The sequence below is a fragment of the Cupressus sempervirens genome, chromosome 10, assembly GCF_028749045.1.
Source record: "Cupressus sempervirens isolate cs-2001-9-10 chromosome 10, ASM2874904v1, whole genome shotgun sequence".
Taxonomy (NCBI): Eukaryota; Viridiplantae; Streptophyta; class Pinopsida; order Cupressales; family Cupressaceae; genus Cupressus; species Cupressus sempervirens.
Genome location: NC_143127.1, coordinates 493,983,690 through 494,004,826, shown reverse-complemented (window position 1 = coordinate 494,004,826; position 21,137 = coordinate 493,983,690). Strand labels below are relative to the sequence as shown.

Genomic DNA, 21,137 nt, shown 5'->3' with positions numbered 1-21,137 from the left:
GCAGCTAGAAAGAAATAAGCACCATAGATATTACTTTCATGTACTATCTAAGGCATCTAGTTTTAAATAAATAGGCCTCATATGCATAGATACATACATCTATATACTCATGCATACATTCATTCATACAACTTATATAAAATAAAAAGTAGAGGGATACAAATTAATGTACTATTCATATGTAATATTAGAACATAAGATATCATCAAAATCAAAGAAAAATGAATTTTTATCTATAATGATAGCACTTCAAATGACAATAATATCAAGAAAAATGCACATCCGAAGATGTGGGACAATCAATATGAGCAAAATCAAGTCTAGAAAATTCCCTATCATACATGATAAAAAAAGTTTTGCTACAAAATCTTACCAAGAATAGAGAAAATAGTAAGAGAAGAGACACCCTATAATGTCAAGCACTTGTCATTAACAACATTGATGAAATAGTTTAAAGGAGGAGAATCAAATATTGTGCCACCCTTGAAAATAATTGTAAGCTTTGGTAATTAGAGTGTGGCAATACCTAAGACATTGAATCATAAATCAAATTAGCTCTGTACAAGTCTTATTCTCAGATACAATAGTCATTATGAATGCTGCAAAGATTATTTGGTATGTAAGCTCTACAATATAGGTCAAGGTGGTGATAGAATCAATTATAGTTCTCCCATTTCCCTAAATATCAATACTCCAAACCTTGGGATGGATGGGAAGAAGAACCCCATCAACAAAAACTTTCTTTATCCCAATGTAGTAAAAGGTCTCTATAAATATGTTCCTTAGAAAAGGAGAGTAGCTCATCGATTTCTTCAATGACTACCTCAATGGTGTCTGCCCCAATATAAACTAACCTATGTGGGGGGAGAAATAGTGTAGTCCACCAAGTAGTAAGAAGTTTTATTCCAAAAATTTTACCAAATTTTGAGGTGAATAAAATAGGCCCCTTCCCCAACCCCATTACATAATATATTCCAACAAATGCTTAATCTATAAAAATAGGTCCTCAAATTTTAATCCCACAGCTAAATGCCACATTGGGGATTCTAGTACTCTCCCTTAAGCTTGTATTGAGTGTTTTAGTCTCCATATAGAAGATCCTAGTTCTATTAGGGAGATTTGCATAGATATGGTAAAACATGCATGAACTATGGATCCTTGTGCAATTACATGAAGAATTTGAGAGAGGAGAAACAAGTTGATAGACTGGTGCATAGTAATGTATTGGCATAAAACTTGACAAATGCCCTGCAAAGAACGTTGATCGAGGATTTATATGGAATTTCCTTTTACAAGTAGATCACTAATGGGTAAGTATATTTATTAAATTAATAGGAATTATATTGGCTTTTGCATATATTCTATATTAAATCTGAAGCTTATATTTATTTGTACATAATCAATGGTGCATTTTATCAAATCAACTTGACTAATTACCTTTTAACTTGAAGGAGTCTATGCAGTAGGAAATGGGCCATTCACAAAGGTTTTATTTCGGTTTGTGGAACTTTTCCAGAAGAGCATCCTCTGTGCTAGGTAGTAAGTATTATGCAATTAATATGGAATTATTTTTTTCATTTGTAGTACTTCTCCTCTACTAAACTCTATGTTAAATTCAAGGAGTGCATGATGCTTCGTGTATATTGTAGGCCAAATGGTGATTCCTTGTTTCAAAGTATAATTTATTCAAAAGCTTGCTCTACCCAATTTATAGATGAATTGTCTCTACACTATTTAGTAAGTATAATTTGTAGTTGATATGAGATTTATATTTTATAAGTTTATTATCTTTCTTATATTACTACCTATAATGAATTCTTCTTAAGTATTTTATTGTCATCATAGATGCATTTTTCACATGAAGTCAACTACCTTATATCATAATAAATTGAACTCCATTTTAATAGGAATTTGATAATTCAGATGACCTCCATCAACTTCTCTAAAGTGTATACATTTGCACTATATTCACAAGGTTTAAAATAGAAAAAGATAGAAATAGGAGTTCAAAGACCTCCAAAGCCTCCAACAGCTATGAGGTAAGTATTGAAAGCTTCACTAAAAGATTGAAGCATATATCGAATTTGAATGCTTTTATTATCATATTTGAGAATCTACAAAGTAGAGTTCACATAAAGCAACAAAATATTCCCTACTCTATATATTTATATGTTTTTCCAACATAAGACTCACTCCACATTTGGGCAAAATATTCCCTACTATATACGACTTTCAATTCCAATATAACTTCAACCTGTGATCACTTCTGCACCCCACAAAGTTGCATATGCACTGTTAGTGATTTATAATACATGTTAACAATTTCATCCCATGAAGGTTAGGCCTCTACATTCATGGGATGATCCTCATTCTACCTAAGGTGTCACTGCAAGAGCAAATTGAAATCAAGAGTAACTATTTTAAGTCAAAACTGGTACGACAACAAGCCTACAATGTTATGAAATGTATCAATAAAACATAGTAGTTCATGCATAAAACCTTGTCAAAGTCTTTGGAATACAAACCAACCGATTGGAGATCCAAAGTAATGGAAATCAATTGCAAAGAATAGAGTTTTCTTATTGTTGTCTTTCTCCTTTGTCTGTACACCCAACTGTCTCTCTTATAATAGAGACTCAAAACAAAAATATAGAAATGCCTAAAACTAACTCAAAATCAATACAACTATCATCAGTTAGTTGAATGGTTTGGTTTTAAAATAGAACAAACCCAAACTAATGTTGACATATATTTTATGGAATCCCTTTAAACAAAAGGACAATTAACCAAATATTGATCTTTTATGATCACTAACATTCCTAGACTCTAAACACTCCAATGTTATTTGTGCTTGGATAATGATAGTCCATTAGAATTTCATTTAGTCCTATTAAGGACATTACAAATATTTGAATCATCATATTAGTCTAATTCTTATAACTTGCCAATTAATTGCTTGATTTCCTCTAGCTATCTTTGTGGTCTTCATAAGCTACACCACTAGCTTGGTTGTGTGTGGGGTTCCTACACCAACTACTCTACCTAGGCTAGTGAACTATCCAAGAAGAAGAAATCTATTTACAACTACCAAAACATAAAATGGGAACTTAATTAATGCACTAAGAAATTACTTGGAATGATTCATCAAACAATTTTCTTTATTAATCAATATTTCATACACTGGGAACTCCAATGCCTCAAAATGATTTCAAATGAGTTTATATAACTCTATTGTCCAAGTACCAACTTTCTTCATTGATCCCCAACCATTTCTTGGTGACTTTCTAATATTGCTATCAAAGTTGTCATTGACAATATTTGTAATTTTTTCACTTTGATGACTTGGAAAGTCATGATCACTCTTAAAGGGTCAAGTTTGGTTTCAATAACATATCTAAATATTTTGAGACCCCTCTTACTGAGATTTTAAATGAGAAAACTAGAACATTTATGTTGAAAAAAATACCATATCTGAAGAATGCAAGTTATTTTGTTGCTTTTTGGGATCATATTGATAATATAACATATGTTTTGACTTTATGGTACTCATTTTTGTGTTAATACTCTATAGATAAAGGTGAAGCATCCTGTAAGAAAAAATCTCCTCATCACAAAGAAGCTGCCAGCAAAAGATTCTAGCATGAGGATTCTTCTTCTGAGGAGGTTAGTCATTTTGTTGTGGATAATTATATGTAGAACAGAATCATGTTTCAATGGAATCACAAGCTTATGGAATTTTGTTGTTCAATAGTGAACAAATGGTTAATTGAAATGCCTTATTTTAAATCGAAAATCAAAGAAAAAAATTGGTGCTCTCTAAATGATGAAGACATTCATTATACTTTTCTAGCATAACATTAATAGATATTTGTTTTTTATCTTTAAATATTGCTATACTATCGTGACATTTTTCATTTTCTAAATTTTTTTTGTACTTTTTGAAAGAGAGATAAAAATTTGTATTTAATATTATTCAAAGTGCATTACTAAAAACACATAAAAAAACCAAGTTCTTTGGGAAAGAATAACTTAGTTGTAGTGAAGAATGGGTTAGTTGCAGCTTAAAAAATGGTAAAGAAGAATCAAGTAAGGACAAGTCTTCTAATGAGGTACTCCATGGTTAAGCCAAGTCTTTAGTACATAATAAAGCAATTGAATTTCATAAAGAAAAAAAATTGATAGTTGATTTGTTTAAATATTGCCCATCAAAAATTACTTAGCAAATCTCATCTTTTTTCTACGTAGGAGCTTGTAGTTTTGAAGAATTTGAAGAAGATATTGTACCAAAGGCATATTTGGTGTTCTTTTTTAAGTGAAAATGTTACTAGAAATTTTGTATATTTCCATATTTCACATGCAGAAAGGTCAAATTGTAAATAGAGGTGAAGCTGTACGGATTTAAGTTTCTTCTTCATTATTTAAAATGCTCTAAATTCCTCCTTTGTAGCTATAAAAATACTTGTCTCTTTTCACCTTTCCAGATATCCTTTACCAGGTTCTTGAAGATTCCAAAATATCTTGTGCTGACCCCACTCTAGCATGTAGGCAAGTTTCTCAGCTGGACCATCCTTTGCATCTGCCAATAAAGAAATGGGCACCCCCAAGCTAAACTATCTAGATTACCGAGGGCATAGAATTTTAGGGCTTGAACTCCCTTCTGGTTCACCTTGGAGGTTACTAGTTTGGAAAGACAATGAAATATGTCCTAACTCCTACTTGGTTCATAGACCTAACTCCTTTCCTTTTTCTCCAAGTTTTGGCTTTACTACTATGGAAAAGAAAGGGGTGTTTTTCACCTTGAGGGTCTTTAAAAACTCCTTCTCCCCAACCATCATCACACTAGATGCATGTTGGATCTCCTTCCTATCTTCTGGCAGTGGTCTCATGGTGTATTCCTTCCCATTTTTGGAGATGATGTAAACATTGTTCCTTCCATCATGCTTAGAATTGACATCAAATTGTCAGGGCCTACCTAACAATAGGTGACAAGCATCCATTTTTGCAACATCACAAAAAATATTGTCTTTGTACTGCCCTATTTGGAATTGAACATGAAACTGTTCATTTACAATGACCTATTTCTCCTTAGTTAGACATGAAACCTTATTAGGGTTGGGATGAGGCAACTTCTTCAATCCAAGCTTCTCTACCATTTCTACTGAGTCTATATTATAAGTTGAACCAAAATCTACAATAAATTTGCAGACCTTACCTCTTACCTTGCAGAGAGTTCTGAATAATGTCTTTCTTTGGGGAGGTTCTTGCTTTGTAACAGTCTTTAGTAGGGTTCTATTGAACATCAAAGACTCTCATCTCTCTGGATCAGAATTTCCTCTTGCCCCTTGGTCACTTTTTGCATCCTCCTCTTGAGCCAAATGGACTCTCCTATTCCCTTCTTGGTTGTTGTTGTCCAGTTTCTCAGGAAGTGCTTGTATGTAGAAATTTCAATATTTAGAGGTAGAGTTATGGAAGGTCAATTAAGTATTTGTTTCTTTTTATTTTTTATATTTCTTTATCTCTTTATCAATCTATCTCTCTATCTATACCTCTTTCTATCTATCTCACTTTAGTATTCATTTCTATATGTGTCTTCCTCTTACTACTCCATTTGAAGGTTACAAACAAATCATCCTTCTTCCACCAACAAGTCATTCCATTCATGAAAGACCATGTCTGAAAATATCAATGCACAAAAAAATATGGAGACAAATGCTAGACTGTGGTCTAACTTAAAAATAAAAGGTGATGGAAAATTTTATTTTCCTTGCAAAAATTGTAAGGGCTTAAAGATTCAAAGATATCTAATCAAAATAGCTAAGGAACATTGTAAGCAACATGGTCACATTGAAGGGGGAAATGAATATCTTCCATTGGTATGTATTTTAATAATTTATAAATAACATAAGACATGATTTGATGATGACACCATGGTCATGGCTAATATAAGGTCATCATTTTCATATAGGTCAACATCCCTAAGTTTCATGTTATGGACCATGACAATTCTGAGAGTGCAGATTTCCAAATGAGGGAACATGGAGGTGTGAATATTGAGGTAGAAGGTAATGATACCATGGAAGAAGACCATGATGATGAAGATCGCGATGATCAAGATGATCACAATGATCAAGATGATGATGATGTTGAAGCAGAACTTGATATACCTATACTTGAGAAGGCACACAAGTCCCTATATGAAGGCTCTAAAACAACTCTTCTTGTCATTGTATTGTTGTTAGTGAACTTGAAGGTTATGAATGGTTTATCCAATGTAACAATGACACAAATGTTAAGGTATTTCATCTTCTTTCATTATGTTACTCATACTTCCCTTACAATTAACATTGGGTTCATGTAGCAATTAATATTCTTGAAATTAACAAATTATATTTTTTGTTGTAGCTTGATAGGTGAGAGTTTGTTACCACCATCAAACATTCTACCTTGCTTGTACAGAGAATTATCTGCCATCATGAATGATATTAGAATGGAGTATCAAACAATACATGCATGTTTGAATGATCATATTATATATCATAAATAGCATGAATTTGCAACACAATGCCCTATTTTTCATACTAGTAGATATCAATCAGATCAATTAACAAAAAAGGTGCCTCACAAGGTTCTTCGACATATTCCCATTATTCCACGTCTACACTGATTATTCAGGTGCAATAGCTTGGCACAATATATGGATTACCATGCACACAATAGAAGTCAAGTTGACATTATGTGAATGTATGTAGATGGTTCAGCACTTAAGGAAATAGAGGAAACATAGCCACACTTTAAAGAAGAACCTTGTAATCTCAAGCTTTCATTGGAAACAAATGGTGTCAATCCTTTTGGAGAGATGAGATCTACTTACTCGGTGTGGCCTTTTTTTTTTATCAACAATAACATACCTCCTTGGTTGTCCATAAAGAGAGAGCACATAATGTTGACACTGATTGTTCTAGGTATTTTTTTGATTTAATGGTCATCTAAATTAATTTATTATTACTAATCCATCAAAATGGTCATAATAATTATGTAATATTTTTGTTCATTCAACTAGGTAAGTACCAAGTTAAAGATATCAATATATATATTGAATCCCTTATCGATGAGTTGATGGTGTTATGGAATGGGGTTACTATGTATGACATATGTAGACCAATAGGACAAAGACAATTTCAATTTCATGCAATGCTTGTATGGACAATACATGATGCCCTTGGGCTAACACATTTTTGTGGTATGTTCTCTTCTTAACGCCTCTTTTTTGGTATGTTATAGTGACAACACAAAGTTAACACATTTGATCCAATTATACACGATCTTGTAGGTCTTCAAAAAAAGGGAAATTTTTCATCTCTAGTTTTTGGTCCAAAGATGAAATCTTGTCATTCAAAAATTTTAAGAAAGTAGGTGTTCGATGAGAATAGACACTTTCTGCACAAAAATCATAAGTACCAAATTATCAAAAAACATCTTTTCAATGGGAAAGAAGAGACTATGTCCAAGCCATAAAGAATGGCACCTCACCTATGGAAGTTGGCATACAATAAAATAAATTGTCAAGCTAATGTCATTCTATCTGATGGTTTTTGTTTCAACTTTATATTTTGATATTGGTATTTGTTTACTGATGATGCAATTGATGCTTGTGAAGGTTTTCAAGGCATCAATGACCAACTTCTAAAAGGACTAAAAATTTATCCTACACAATTTACTAGGTTACCGTACTAGAAGCAACTCCCAATTGTGCATTTTTTTGATCTTATGCATATTGGAAAGAATGTAACAGAGACATTATAAAAAATCTTGGATGGAAGGCATGACAAAGACCAAATTGTCAAAACTTGTAGTGACATTGAAGAATCCAACCACGCAATGAAAAATGGCATTCGATCAAATAACAATGGAGACCAGATTGATACAAGTGCCCTTAGTTGGTTATTGTCCGAGCAGCAGAGCAATGCTATAAAAGAAGTCATAAAAAAATATGATTTCCCACAAGATTTGGTACAAACATACACAATCTCATATCAAAGAAAAGTGAATTTGAGCTAGGGTTGAAAACACACGATTGGCATACATTTATTAAGGTAATTCATGTTATTTTTTATTCACTATATATTTTTAATACTACATGTAGTTTTAATTGCATTCTTTTATAAAATATTGACAAGATCTTTTTACAAATATTGCAGTACATTCTACCTCTATCTCTCCCACACCACTTTGCCAACAATGTCAAACAAGTTATATATGATCTTTGAAAATACATGAGGTGTTTATCATCTAAAAAAATGAATAAAGAAGATATAAAATATTGGAAGAGAAAAATTCCTCTTCTTATGTGTGAAATGCAAAAGTGTTTACTTCCAAGTTTTTTCAATGCACAAGAACACTACCTCATACATCAAGTTGAGGAGATTGAATTGTGTGGACCTGTACCAACCAAGTCAATGTGGATGGTTGAGAGGCACTTGAAATTTTTGAAAGGCTTGGTTCAATAAAGAGCACATCCTCAGGGTTAAATCATGGAGGGATATATGGTATACCAGACCATGGTGTACATTAGTGAATATCTTCCTAAATTTGCAGCAAAGATCCATGTAGATCGTATTTGGAATCCCAACTCAATTAACAAATTCAAAGGGGAGTACTTGATAGGCAAAGGTAGATCGAGGAAAGTAAGAGGTAAATCTAAGATGTTATTGTAGTTAATTCATTCTTATAAATCTTCAATATAAGTTATTTATAATTGGTGTATTCTTTTTGATATAGGTGGTCGAGAGTGGGATGCAATATATTTGTATATTGCAAAAAATCTTGATTGGATGAAAGTATGGATTGAATGATGTCAACAAAATGGTTGTTCCTTAACATGGGAAGGTGTTGCTTCATTGGTTACAAAAGCTCATCGTAATGGAGATTCCAATTTTACATCGATGGTAGTTGATCTAGTAAAGGGTTTAAGAGGTAGAGAGGTATGTAGAAATTTATTAATGATCATAACTTGATGTATGTTTCGTATCAACTCACAATGCAAATAATTTACACACACTTCAAAAATTGCAAGTCAAGCACCACAAAGCTATGTACTATCATGGCCAAAAATTTCACATAAAAAAGTTGGATGACAGAAAGAAAACTTGTGATTTTGGGATAACTACAATTTTCAAGGTCATAAATATATCATCTAGAAATGAAATATATCCTCAACAATATCAAAATCAATACTATGGAATCTTAGATGATATAATTGAGTGCAACTTTAACTCCTTCAAAGTAGTTCTATTCATCGCCAAATGGTATAGGTTATGACTAAATCAGAATGATCCAGATAGAATGGTTATTCAACATGATAATGGATTTACAATGATTAATACGAGGTCATTTGAGTCAGTTGGAGATGAGCCCTATGTTCTTCCAAGCCAATTTGAGCAAGTGTTTTACTTAGAGGTTCCACATAAATAGGGTTGATCATTTGTTGTTAGACATGATCCAAGAGGAAGGCCGATAAATTATAATGTTATGGAAGAAGAAGATATTGAAGATGATGAAGAAGAAGATGATGAAGATCAAGATGATGGTGATGATGATGATGATGGTGATGATGATGATTATGATGGTGATGGTGGTGATGGTGATGATGGCGATGATGGCAGTGATGATGGTGACGATGATGGTAATGATGACGATGATGATGGTGATGATGGAAATGATGATGATGATGATGAGGATGATGAAGAAGAAGATAATCAATGACTATAGACATCATCACCCCTTATGTTTAAAATCTTGAATTCCACATATAAGGTAAATTTTTTCATATTTATGATGTTGCATATTGTTCATGTTGTCTTCTAAGTTATTTGTAGCATATGCATATCATGTAATTTTTAGCTAACTTAGGATAAATGATTAACATATGCAAGAAATATGATTACATATTTATTGTGTTCAATTCTAATGATTACAACATATGTTATTTATAATTAATTTTTTTTTATTGTGTCTAATTATCACCCTTTTTTCAAGTAGTCAATTGACTACAAACATCGTCACCCCTTCTATCGACGATCTTGCATTCCATATATAAGATAAATTTGTTCATGTTTACAATGTTTCATATTGTTCATGTTATCTTCTAAGTTATTTTTAGCATACGCGTATCATGTAATTTTTAGCTAACTTAAGATAAATGATTAACATATGGAGGAAATATGATTACAACATATGTTATTTATAATTAACATTGTTTATATTGTATCTAATTATCACCCTTTTTGAAAATAGTCAATTGACTATAGACATCATCATCCCTTCTGTTGATGATCTTGCATTCCATATATAAGATCAATTTGTTCATGTTTACAATGTTGCATATTGTTCATGTTCTCTTCTAAGTTATTTGTAGCATATGTGTATCAAGTAATTTTTAGCTAACTTAAGATAAATTATTAACATATGCAGGAAATATGATTACATATTTATTGTGTTCAATTATAATGATTATAACATATGTTATTTATAATTACCATTGTTTTTATTGTGTCTTATTATCACCATTTTTGCAAATAGTCAATTGACTATAGACATTGTCACCCCTTTGGCCTGGATCGTGCATAGTGACATGGATCAACAGGTATAAGTCAATAAATAGACATAATTTTCTTATATTTTTCTTGTTTATCATTGACCAGCTATGTTATAGATAGATATATTATATAATCATATAATGTATATATAGACAAAGAAGGTCTATATAGAAATATAATTATATAATCACTTTCAACTTACTACATTTTATATCTCTCATGTATAGACAAGGAAGAACTGCACCTATGAGTCACAACTTGATTATTCTATATATATTATTTAAACATTATCAAATTTCTATTTGATGGATTGCAAGTGCCACCAAATAGGTACTTGTCAGATCTATCTACATCGAATGAGGGAAATGAGGAAATGGTAGATGAAAGCTCTACATATAGTACGGCTAAAATAGGGAGATCAACTAGAGGTCAAAAGATTAGAAAAAAATTTGATAAATGCATGCAATTTTTCCTTGCTAATGAGGGGTCATGTTCTTATTATAATGAGACCAAAGGAAACATCAAGGTGCCCTTTCGGTACACACACGTTGAGAAAGAATGGGTACCCAATGAGCTACCTCCAATTAACACATATTTTTGTGTTAATGAGAGGATATATCGCATTGCTCCATCCTCATTACATGGTTCGGGCCTATTTTCCATAAATAGAATAAAGGTATGTTACAAAAAAGTTGTTGAATTGTTCACATATGCCGGTCCATGTTATGATTACAGTGATTGGATGCAGATTGTTCGATATAAAAAAAGTATGTGTAGGTATGCACAATCAACTAATTATATAGAACAGAAAGAAAATGATCAAAGTAAAAGATTTTCTATGTACATTGATGGGAGACCAAAATAAATAGGTAATATTGTAGGTTTTATAAATAGTACATGACCTTCCTCAACTAGTAAGCAACCCAATTGCATATTTGAGGCACATGTGGGGAATGAAGTTTTTGTTTGTGCAATAAAATCAATAAGTGCAGGGGAAGAACTGCTAATAGATTACCATTTAAATCATATAGATACAAACAAAGTTACTATCATGAGGGTTGTAAGTACTATATACCATTTTGTTAAAAAAAAAATTTGTTGTCTATTGCTTTCAGTTAACTAAAGTTTTTATGTTTAATCTTTGTGACAAGATGATATGGATCTGATAGATGATAGAGGCCACGAGGATGTTGCTCCCACCCATTCTTCAATAAGGGTAAACCTTATTGAAATTGTACAAATTAGATAGTTGAAAAATGTTATATTATTATGTTATTTTATTTATGGTTTTTGAGTTTTTATGATAGTTTTACTTATATTCCTCTCACAATTTGATGTGCAAGATAAGGGAAAAGCACCTGTAGTAACTACAGAGCCACTAGCTACCCCTTCTGATGATGTTATTGAAAAAACTCCCAATGTAAAAATAATGTTGAAGAAAAAAATTTTAAAAAATAGTTTATAAATAATGAGAAATTTGGATGAAACAAATATTCCATTTGAGTAGATGATGAAGAGGCTATCTGATTTGAGAGCGCAAGCTTGTCATTATGAAGTAAGTAGTAATGAATCTTTAGTTATAACAAAAGTTCAATACAGATTTATATTTTATAATATTTTATGTTGTGAAGTAAAATATGTAATATGTGTTCTTGTTATAGGATTTTTTGGCAACTAATCCAAAACCTAGTCAAGGACAACATGGTGAGGACAATAGTAGCAGAGCTTCAACTCCCACTAGTAAAATAATCTCTTAGTTGACAAGTTACAAGGAATTTTGTATTTTGAACATTCAAAAGCTTCTTAAGTTAACTCTTACTTTTATTATTTCATAATGTCTTTGCTAATGATGTATTGTTCAGGTCATCAAGTATAGGAGACTCCTAGGAGGTTGATGAACATCCATATGAGATTGTCGATTGCAATGTCGGCAACAAGGGGATGTCCAGTTGGTAAATCCTTATTTTTCTATATTTGGTTTTGTGTTAATTATGAGTTGATAATTTGTACTTTTATCTTGGGTGCATCACAAAGTGGATTTTTTTTTTGTGGTAGGAGATGCACTTTTTGCTATGCTAGAGACGGATCATAGTGCAAGTATTGGTGATAATTCGCCATCTTTTCCTGGAGCTACCCCTGTTTCTAGCACAAGAGCTATGCAAACATCATTATTGATTGACAATGATGAATTGATGCCATTAAAATGTCCTATGATTCTAGGTACTTTAAATAATTATTTTTTATATTGTAATATGCATTTACCTATTCATAAGAAGCTTTGGATTGATTATCCCATTACTTTTATTTGAAGGAAATGATAAATTTTATAGAAGCTTTATTTCCTCACATTGCAAATATTTGGGCCCACCATACATACAAGGTGGAACATCATAAGTGAACTAATTTTATTCCACTATTTTTTTTTTCATATCATTAATTGGTGCAACATTTTTCCTTTCATTCAGATCTTTTCTTTTGCTTGCTATATCTAACAATTTTGTGTTTTTTCTTAAAAGGTAGAACTTTCAAGATCAAAAATTAAAATATCAGCTCATCAAAGATTTAGAGCATGAGTTTGGTAATAATATTTTTGATCATATGCAAATGTTACAAAAAGCTTGAAAACTTCTTAATGTTGTGAGGGACTCATATAGAAAGAGTCTTTTCCTAAACCCAAAGTACAAGAATCCTCCCTTTATTATAGTGAGGGAATGGAATGAGTTCATTTTGGATGCAAAGGAGAAATAGGCAAATGATCGAAGAGAAACTACACCAAGTGTGAGAAGGTATGCAATAGTATTAACTACTAGTACATTAATGTAATAATGCACTAATTAGTACTAATCTTTATATCTATATCATCTAACATATTTCAAACTTTTCATAGGTTGTAGGACACATCAAAGGCAACAAAGGCCAGGCTGGAAAAGGTTGGGCAGCACAAACTTGGCTCTAGGGGATATTCTAAAATCAAAGCACAAGTTGTAAGTAGTAGTAAATGAATTGCAGAGAAAAAATATTTATAAAATGCAAATAATTTTGTTAATTAATAAAAAATGCAAATAAAATGCAGGGTACTAATTCTAATGTAGAGGCCATGGAAGAACACAAAAGAATTGCCTTCAAGCAAGGCTATGTAGTTGTGGCTAAATGCCTATGGAAAACTTTCATTGACCCAACCAAACAGTCTCTTGCATCATGTGCACAGGTAAATATGCCAAAAAATATATTAGAAATTGAATACTTGAGCAACAAACTATTTGATAATAATGTGCATGACATTGTAATGTAGCTTGTTAATCATGACACAGATCATACACCTCATCATGAAGCCCTTGATGTGCATTGTACTATCCATGGAGGTGCTCATTCACTATTTAAAACTAATTATGTAATTATTAATATAATTTAACATCTTTAATTGAACTTGGTGTAACCTTTTTGTATATATTTTAGAGGATATAGAATCATGTTTTGTTGAACGAGTGCCGGAGGATGTTTTGACTAATCAGTAGGTAGCTCATGTCGCACATTTAGGTAAAGAAAATCTATGTTTTGTTTTTTTAAATTAATTTTTTGATTTATAGTTCTTTTACTTAAATAAAAACTCGTAATTCACTAATATAAAATGGTGTGAATTTAACTCATGAAGTACTTGTTATTGCAGCAGACACCCCTTTGGTGCAATGACCTCATGATGTTCCTGAATGGGTGAGGAGGGGGCATGTGTTAGAACCAGTAGAGGAGGGGGATGATGAGGACATTGATATTCCTCTTAGAAATTTTAAGAAAAAAAAAAGCAAGAAAGCCAAAAAGAAATGATTGTTTTGTGTTAATGAATTTTATGTGTTAATGACTTATTCATGAATGTTGTGTGTTAATGAATTATTCATGAATGACTTACTCTTGAATGTTGCATGTTAATGAATTTTGTGTTAGTGGATTATTCATGAATGTTGTGTGTTAATGAATGTTATCATGTGATTATAATGATTGAATGTTATATTTCAAAAATGGATGAATGAATGAATGTTATTAAATGTTAATGGGGAATTTAGAGTGATGTTGCGAGGGGGGGGCAAATGAACTTCCACCTTCATGTGGTTGGCTTTGTTTAGTAGAGAATGTTAAACTATTCTCGAAACCAAGTGAAGCTCAAACTTTAAAGATAAGCTTATAGTTAATAGTGACAACCAATTAGCAAGTCCAAAAGAAGTTCTTCATTATAGGTACCTTTTTAGTTTTTAAAGCATGATGTCATGTTTTAATATTGTGTAGTTTTTTTATTAATTCAAAGTATTCTTTTGCTATAAGAACATAATTTATGACTTGTTTTCTAAACTAAAAGTATTAAATAGTCAAAATTGTCTTACTTTCCACACTCAATTTTCATATTAATGTGAGATGTTTTAAAATGACCATCTAAGAACTATACAATATCTAATTTTAAAAACCCTACATGTTTGAAATGTGGTGCTCATTCTAATACATTTGTTATCAATGCATTCTAGGCAAAGGCTAGTTGTGATAAAGATTTTAAAGAAACTGTACAAGCTCTTAGGGGAAGCCCATGTGATGTGTCATATGAAACAACTAAAATCTTAGTGCGTATCTTTGTCTGTTCTATAAATATATATATATATATATAGATATTTCATTCACCGATATCAACTAGGTCAGCTTCCAATTTAAATTTAAGCTAAATATAGACTATTATAAGGACATTTACTGTGTATTAATTTGAACAATAATAAAGAAAACTTTCTTCAAATTGCTATAGGAGGAATGAGTATCAGTTGCCTTATTGTTGGATTGTCATTCTACATATGGGTAATTACACTTTCCTATCATTATAACACTTTATGTCCACTAACTCAATTTAATGGGATTTAATTTCATTTACCTAATGCTCATGCAAAAGAAAGTGGCCATTTCTCTTGTTAAATCATCTAAGACTATAAAGAGAATTCCATTTTTGTGTCAATGTGTTTTAAAATGGAACTATTTTTGACAAGCATATATTTTCTAATTGATAATTGAGTTTTAATGTTACTTTAGTCTACAAGTTGGTAGCTAATTTTTCAACATAATTACCAAGTACATAAATTAAAGAACATTACAATTAGATAGAACATCAAAATTATGATGTTTATTTTGAATTATTTTGGTCTACCTTGTTCTACAGTAACACCCTACACAATTTGTTTTACAATTGATTGGGAGTAGGCTAGCTCTGATTGGTCTATTGGTGAGTATTACATCATTAACCAGTCAATATTTTATTCAAATCTCAATAATTTAGTATCTATTTCAAATAAAAATTATTTTTTATAACATCTTCTTCTATTTATGTTGTACAGGCCTAAATTGCAACATTTTCATTAGGGGTTGGCAGGAATTCCATGGGTTATAATGTCTGAGGTTAGTTCTCATTAGAAAATTGAATTGACTAGGTTAAGAAGAAAATGCAGAGATGAAGTCAATCTATCAGTAAACACTAATGAATCAAAACTTCCTACCTTATTATTTCTTCTAAGTTTAGTACCCAACTCTTTTGATTATCGGAGGCTAGACATTGTTCTTGAGAAGAATGGACCTCATGATCATTATAAAGAGACTTTTATTTAATGAGAAGACCCAATGTCTTATGGATTAGTTCCTTTGTACACCCTCATCCCAACCTACCTTGAAAATATCTAGAGAGTTTTTCTTCTCTTTCATTCAGACTCTTCATTCTCTAAGGCATTTAATGTTTATATCCCACTTCAATCATTCTCAACACCCTGGTGTAATCCTTGGATCATTAGGAATGCCTACCCCTAGCTACAAATGCATGTACCCTACCACTATAGAATCTCTCTATCAATAGATGAGCTTTAAAACATGGGTTATAACTTAATCCCTAGGCCACATTAATTTAAGACAAATCCTTAACTACAAAATAGATAAAGCAATTTAGTAAACCAATTAGTTTTGGAGCTTGCAAGTGTTCTTCAAAAGTTTTACACCACTAATATAGACTAAAAATATAATTCTAAAATGAATTCTAGTAATTGAACTTTAGTCTTTAGGTCACATTAGTCAAAACTGAACCCAGCCTTCCAAATATTAAAAGCAATTATATCAATAATCAATGGTTTATTTATATTGATAATCAATTTATATGAATTTCATAATTTGTAGATTTATCTATGTTTGGTTTGATGTAGATATTTCTTATAAATATCAAGGGCAACGCTGGTAGCTTGGTGTCTTTTGTTGCTTGGTTTACTTTTAATTCTCTCTTGTCTTGGAGTCCAATAGATTAGATCAATGAAATAATTTGCTCAACTTTTCCTATTTTGATACCATCTCTCATTAGTTGTAAGAGTGCTTGAATGGAGAAATATTAGATGTGTTTTCAGCACCAGATGCTTTCTTTACTCCATGTAATTCCCGCTATGAAGATGGATTGCTTATTTCGGACATGGATCTTAACCTCTGCAGACAAGTGAAGGATAAATGGGGATTTTGAATGACAGACCCTTATGAAATGTATGCAAAGCTACTCACAAATTACCTTAAGCTAGAATTTAGACCACAAATTGTTACAAACCCCTCATTGCAGAAGGAGAGATCTCAATAGTGCCTTGGAATAAAAATTTTCTTTTGTCAAGTAAAAATGTACTTTTTCAAAACTATATTGAAGATAGTCCATAGATGCTATTACTAGCTTTAACCTAGGATTTTGTGCAATAAATCACCATTGTTTTATAGTTCTTCAAAGAGCTACCCTTAAATCTCAATTAGTGACCAATATGTGGTGATACATTTTTAGAATTATGTTTTCTATTATGTTTTCTTTTTATGTAAATTGCGTTGAGTTGGTGAAATATTGATTGAAGTGAAAGATGCTTTATGACTTTGTGTTGATATCTTGGATTAATTTTCAACCTAACTTTAGTTTTGGGTTGAATGTTTCAATAAAGAATCACTTGTATTGGTGGATGAAGTGTAGTGAATTCTATGATAAATTCTAGGAGTAGTAGTTGGAAGGTGATGTAAATGATTAGAATAAGGTGGCGTAATGCTAGAGAATAAAAATTCAGCCAAATTATTTCTAACTTTAATATGCAAAGATGCATATGAAGTAAACTATTGTCATTTCAAATAGGGAACTTTCGAGAATCACTTATAATTTCATAATATATGTACCTAGAATGGACATGACCATGTCCTTTGTGAATGATCATCGAGCAGCTTAATTGGCCATAAAAATTATTCATGTGATGCTGATTAGTGATAGCATTTTTGGAATGACTCAAAACATGTTGCAAGTGTTTTTTATATAGAAAAACAACATTCTAATTTTGTTTAGAGGAGTTACCTTAATCAATTGGAACGTGTATCTTTTCCAACTATTGAAATTGTTGTTTCTTATAAGTTGCAAATGAATGGTATTCTACAAGTTGTCTTTTGGAATTTATACCAACGAGGCTTTGAATAAATTGGTTTGAAGTCATCACAAGATTGTTCTAGATAGGATATTCAAGTAATTGCCTTGTTGTAGAAGATGGTGATCTCAACTCCCATCGCTCTTGCTATTTGACAAGAATGTTTGAGCAACATTTCAGAGTTGGGCCTTAGAGACTCAAATTAGTGTATATTATAGATTGAAGTGATTTTTCTATGCAGAACCATAACTAGTAGAAGGAAATAGGTGTTGAAAACATTCTACCAAAAAAGAGAATAGAAGACCTAGTAACATGGTCGAAAGGGAGAGAATCTAAAGACACTCAAGCAATAAAGAGGTGCTATGAGTTGAATGATTGAAAGTAGGTGCTAACAAATTAGTTATAAGAGACAATGACCCCTTTCATAACTGAGCATTTAGATTTTAAATTATGGAGAAATATTAGAGTAACATCCTCTAATCTGCCCATTTAACTTACAAATAGGACATCAAATGTAAAATTGAGCATGGTAAACCATCATGTCCATGTGGAATGTATAGTGTTTAATGTATATTGAATGGATGAGTGAATTAAACATATGCATATATGATTGGGATCTGCAAGCACTAAGGTAACAAGTTGCCTTTTAGAACTTTATGATCATCTCTAGTACTATTATGAATATATTTTCCCTTGAAATCTTCAAGAAAGGTAAATGAAATGTGTTAGAAACTATTGGATTGGTCAAGTTGTCCACACAGAGGTATTGTTTTATGATATATATTTTTATGTTAAGGACATGGTGAGGGGTCCTTTAGGTGGGTTTGAAGGTAAGTGGAGGCTTAGTTTGATGATGCCCTAGTTTGAGGCTTAATAGTGAGGGTTTGGGAGTTAATGTATAAAATCAGTATGGCTAAATAAACCAGTGCAAGAATATGTGGTTTGGCAATAAACTGAGACATTGTGCAAAATTTAAGAACTTGGTTGCAAGATGAAAGGACACTTTCTTTGTAAAAGTAGCCTAATTGGAACTCTTGAAAGGGGTAGCAAGGTTTGGTCTAAGGTATTGGTTCAAAATAAATTTTTTTAAATTTGATATATGTTGTATAAATTTTTAAAGAGTATCTAAAACCTGAATGTGTTTGGAGAGTTGTTTGGAAGAACTTGAAAATTAGTTAAAAAAACTAGTTTGGCAAAGCTAGTATAATAGTTTCTCTATTTCACAATCAATCAATTTGCACCTCTGCAGAATAGTGATTTGATTCAAATTTTGGATGAATTAAGTTGTACATTATTGATTTCTTTTTGGTTCTTGCAATCTATCACTATAGCTTTCTTCCTTTGTGATTTATTATTTTCATGCATCACATAGTATGTTGTCAAAATTCTGTGATCTATGTATCAAACTTTTCTTATCTAGCTCAGTATCTTCAATATAGATAATAATTCAAATATTTAAGGTCTTTAATGTAGATCTATAGAGTATGACTGCCAAATTTATTTTGAATTTGAATGCTCTTGAAATTGTTTGCATATATTTTATCTGTGTCAATGTTTTCTATGATCCATTATCACCTTGTCTTTTCTAGATCATTGTTTCAATAATGCATTATTGAGTATGATCCATGTTCTTATAATCCATTGTTAGGATTTTTATTATTATTTTAATTCATTATATTGATGGGTGTTTGAACTCTTTGAAAATATTTATTATAGACCAAGAAAGTAAGACTGCCTAATTTGTTTTCAAATTCAGTTATTTTTATCATTTTTTCCTATCAATATTTTAGATCATGTTCTATGATCTACCATCACAATTTTCGTGCTCTCTAACTTCCTATCTTGATCATGATAGATAATGGAGTATGTGTCATTCCCATAATGTCTTGTTAATAACTCATAAATATTGATGCAAAAGAGATTTATGAAGTCATATCAAAATCTTTGAAATTCATTAAATTCTGAGAAAAATAGTGTACACTAAGTAAACTGCTTATAAATAGACCCTTTATTCGCTCTGAATTTTCATTTTTTGAGTTGATTTTGTATTTTTGTAAACTCAAAATTAGAAATCATAGCTTTATCTATCATCATAAATTTTCTTTTTTGTAGCTCATTATCTTGTCCGATCCATTATAAACTTGTCCACACTCATATGAAAAAGTCTTAATTTGTATCTTAAATTGGAAAGATTGTAGACTTGATTGCAGATATCTCCAAAATTATATTTATGATCTAGCATGACTTTTTGTTTCTTTTCAATCTCACTATACTAAATGATACATCATGACAGTTCTCTTTTTCACTAATTCACTGTCTAGATTATAGATTCTAAAATATGAATTGCAAACTCGATGCAAAAATGTTATACATGCTCAAAGTGAGTTTTCCTCATTCTATTTGTTTCATTTTGGTGTTTATTTTATAGGAAGAGTATTTGGGGTTGTTCAATATGATGACATTCTAACTTGTGTCTTTTCAAAACTTGTTTAAACTAACTAGGTAAAAATGAAGCTTAAAGGCTACCAAAAGAAAATTACAGGCTTGACATTTTCACACACTTTGAATATATTGGTATCTTATGGGGCCAATGCCCAGGTTTTTCTTCATTTTCTATATCCATTGCCATCTCATTTTGTACATTCACATGTTTATAGATTCAAATTACTAATTGTTTGGCCAATGTTCTGGCAGCTCTATTTTTGGAGCATTGATAGATGGGAGAAGCAAAAGTCAAAAAATTTACAAGTGCAGATAGGAAGATCATCACCACCGGTTGGGGATACAAGAGTACAGTTCCATAGTGATCAAATTCACTTGTTGGTTGTTCACGAGAGCCAACTTGCTATTTATGATGCTTCTAAGTTTGACTGTTTGCATTATGTAAGTCTTTGTCAGCAATTTAGAATTCAAATTTAGTAAGTGATAATGATATAAGCTACATTCTCTATATGAGTGCAAACTGATATCATATTTGTTTGTACTTTAGTGGACACCTCATGATTCTCTATCTGCTCCCATTTCAAGTGTGGTATATTCATGTGACATCCTTCTTGTATCTTATGATTTAACTCAAAATGTATCCTTTGATTATTCATGCAGTGTCTAT

At 31.4% G+C, this 21,137-nt stretch overlaps 1 pseudogene; it reads right to left on the bottom strand.

Moving 5' to 3' along the window:
* Positions 1–265: 265 nt before the first annotated feature.
* LOC149534825 (aspartyl protease family protein 2-like) overlaps positions 266–21,137 on the bottom strand; it is a 128,760-nt pseudogene continuing 107,888 nt past the window's right edge.